This window comes from Mesoplodon mirus, assembly GCF_964341445.2.
Source record: "Mesoplodon mirus genome assembly, chromosome: 2".
In the NCBI taxonomy this organism is placed as follows: Eukaryota; Metazoa; Chordata; class Mammalia; order Artiodactyla; family Ziphiidae; genus Mesoplodon; species Mesoplodon mirus.
This window is the reverse complement of record NC_138977.1, coordinates 155,074,990-155,078,673: the sequence shown is the minus strand read 5'-3', so window position 1 is coordinate 155,078,673 and position 3,684 is coordinate 155,074,990.

Genomic DNA, 3,684 nt, shown 5'->3' with positions numbered 1-3,684 from the left:
TTTCCTGGTCTCCTGGGCCACCCCTCAGTCTCCTCTGCTTGTTCCCCATATTCTCCCTGACCTCTAGCTGGTGGAGTGTGCCCCTGTGGCTCAGCCTCTCAGCCCCTCCTCTTCTATGTAATTTATTCCCTTGTTAACCTCATCCAGTCTCAGGCCTTTAAATACACTGTAGATGCCAGCAACTCCCAGAGTCATATCCCTGGCCTAGACCTAACCCCTGACGTACAGACTTGCTCCGACTGCCTGCAGACCCTCCGTTTGGATGTCTGATAGGTGTCTGAAACTTCACGTGTTCAAAATCCAACTTCTGATCTTTCCCCAAATCTCCTCCTCCATAGTCTTCTCTCTCTCAGGAAATGATAGCTCTGTTTTTTTTGCTGCTCATGCCAAAAGCCTTACAGCCATTCTTCACCATGATATGTCTCTTATGTTCCCAAATCTAATCTATCTACAAAGCCTTTACTTATAAAATATAGCCAGAACCAACTACTTCTCACCAACCTGGTTCAAGTTGCCATCATCTTTCATCTGGATTTTGACAACAGCCTCCCAACTGGTCTCCCTGTCTCTGCCTGTTGTCTGCAAAGCTGCCAGGAGGATCCTTTTAAACCTGAGTCAGTTCAGGTCTTTCCTTGCACAGAACTCTCCAGTAGTTCACAGTTTCACAAGTTCTGCAAGACCCTACATGATCCCCGCTCACCCCTGACTTCTCTGGTCTCATCTCCTACTGCTCTTCCCCTTGCTTTTACTCTGCACCAGCCTTACCAGCTTCCTTGCTGTTTCTGAAATCTCAGGCAGGATCTTGCTCCAGGATCTCTGCATAGGCTGTTTCTTCTCTTCGTAGTTATCTTTCCCAGATCTTCACATGGCTTACTCCCTCACCTCCTTTGGGTCTTTCTGAATATTTCTTGTCAGTCAGGTCTTCTCTGATCACCCTATTTAAAATTATAATGCCTCCCCAGCCAGTGGTACTCCCTATGCTCTTTTCCTGCTTTGTTTGTAACACTTATTGCCAGCTGACATCCTGTACATATTATTCATTTATTTATTGACTATCTTCCCCACTAGGGTGTAGTTTCCTGGAGGGAAGGGATTTTTGTGTTTCCTTCATTGCTCTATCTCCAGGTACCTAGAATAGTTCCTGATATACAGAAAGAGTCCAACAAATATTTGTTGATGAAAGAATATCTATAAAAATACGTACATACCATTTGGTAGCACTTGGAACCTGTATACTTTATCCCTTGTTATTGTTGTGAGCTATGGATGGGTGGAGCTTGATATTTATAAATAAATCATATTTTAAATGAATCAGAGAAACTGTTACTTGAAGGAATTTGATGTCTTTTTTATGGGTTAAAAATCCTTTTTAAAATGACCAACCATACTCTCATTTGTCTATGTTGTCAATGTAGGTTTTCATCCTAATGACTTGCTTCCATAGAGAAGAAACTTTTTGACCACTCTGTTGGGCAGGCAGATAGGATGAGGCTATTTCTAACTGATAGGGAGGAAAATAAATTTAAATTTTAAAATATTTTTAAAAGTCTGTTTTTTTCAGTAACCTGGTATGGATGAGATTTGACCAGGCCCCTCAGGACAGTTGTTGGGTTAGGCTCTATACCTCCTGAACTGCTTCAGGCCTTACCAGGTATCTGAAGATTTCCCGGGGTGGAGGAATCTTAGCTTAGTGGTTGGGAGATGATTTTGAGTGATTAAAAGGCTCACCATAAATTCCTTTGACTCAAGTAATGAGAAAGCTATTTCCTTTTCTATTCCCTTTTGACCTCAGTTTAGTATCTAGCAGCATCTATTGGAGCCCTGTCCATATCTCCACCTTTATCAAGTCAGTGTACTACTGCCAGGCTTCCAACTGCAGCACTTGTATTCTTTGCCTGAGGTCTTCTCTTGCCTCTGGGGCCTGCTTTGCTGCCCATAAGACAGCCTGGGAATGCTGGGGAATTAATGTCCCCATGATCAGCCTTTAACAGCGGTTGGTGTATAAATACCCCAGCTCTCTCACCCTTTGTGTGGGCTAGTTCTGAAGTGTGTTCTGCACTGGCTTCCAGAGTTTGCCCAGGGGGATTAAGCTCCAGTTGCCCAGAGTGATCGCTGGCTTGATAACACATCATTTATTGGCTTCCTTCCCTTTTCTGCCTCACTTCCCAACTCCCTTATTTGTGTTTCCATGTTTCCTTCCCCTTTTAAGTAAACTATTTGCAATTGAATTCTTGTCAAAGAGTTTGCTTCTGGAGAAATCCAAACTAAGTACCAGTAAGGCTTTAGCTACTTCTAGTGCTGTTGATCTTCCTTATTGCCAGAGAGCTAGTTCAGGCCTCAGGCTGGAAATCTTGGGTCATTGAGAACATCTTGCTAGAATTACTAACAGTTGTTTTGTTTTCGGTATACTTATTTTTCAGTTACCTTCTGTGTAGTATGATAATTATTTTATATTTACTATTGTGATATAAATGGATCCATTTAAGTTTAAAAACTGAGTTGGTTTAAATACAGTGTTTATTAAATAACAAAACTAGTTAGTGGCAAAGGGATTTGACAGAAATCATGGACTTAAATGGCTGAAGTTTGGGCATGTTGAATAAATTTGCTTTATTGATGTAATTTTTAAATGTTTCCTTTTGGAGTATTGCACCTTCTTCTTCCTCTCTTACCCCTCATCTCTTTTCTAGGAACAGAAGGAAATAGCTATCACCCATAATCTTAACGCCCAGAAATAATTACTGTTGACATTGTGTTATATTTCCTTCCTGTTCTTTTCTAATAATATATAATAAATGATGTGCTGGACCCATTCCAGTAAAGCTCCCTGACTACTATGACTACTATGAGTAAAGCTCGTTTTCACTTGAGTCACATTACTTGTTCCCTCACAGCATTCGACACTGCTGATCCTTCTGGAAGTCCCCTGCCTCACTGACTATGACACTGCTCTCCTCTCTCCCCTCCTAGGTCTGCTCCTTCTCATCTCCTCCTGAAGGCCCCCATCTCTGCTCATTTCTTAAATGTGGGTCTTCCTCTGCTTCTCCCTGAGCGATCTCACCATCGCATGAAATCTCCTGCATATCTGCTTCTTTAAGCCAGATTTCTATCCTCAGCTCCAGACCTACGACCTCCTTTCCTGGATGTCCCATGGCCACATCAAACTCATCATGTTCAAAATTATAGTCATAATTTTCCTCCACAAACCTGTGTTTCTTCTGTATATCCAGTCTCATTAATTTGAGCAGAAATCAGAATGTCATCCTTGACTCCTTGCAGCTGATGAGGAGCCAAGTGCCCTCCTCTCCACCCCATGGCACCACCTCCATGCAGGCCCCTGTGGTCTCTGAAAGACCTCAGTCACCCCACCCACTACCTTATACCAAGAGTGATTTTTTTTTAATACAAAATCTGATCATGACACTTTCTTTCCTAAAACACTCTTCAATGAAGAACCTAGGAGAAATACTAAACTGTTATCTCTAGGGAATGGGCCATGATCGTTTATTTTATTGCTTTTATATGACTTGATTTTTCTTTAACAATGAGCTTTTTATTTTTCCAATTAAAATGAATAAAGAGAAAGATTTTCAGAGGAAAACACATTCAATGAGCACCCCCTGTTGCTTACAAGCATGGGGCTGAAAATTCACTATACTCTGCCACTGATTCTCCCTCAGGCTT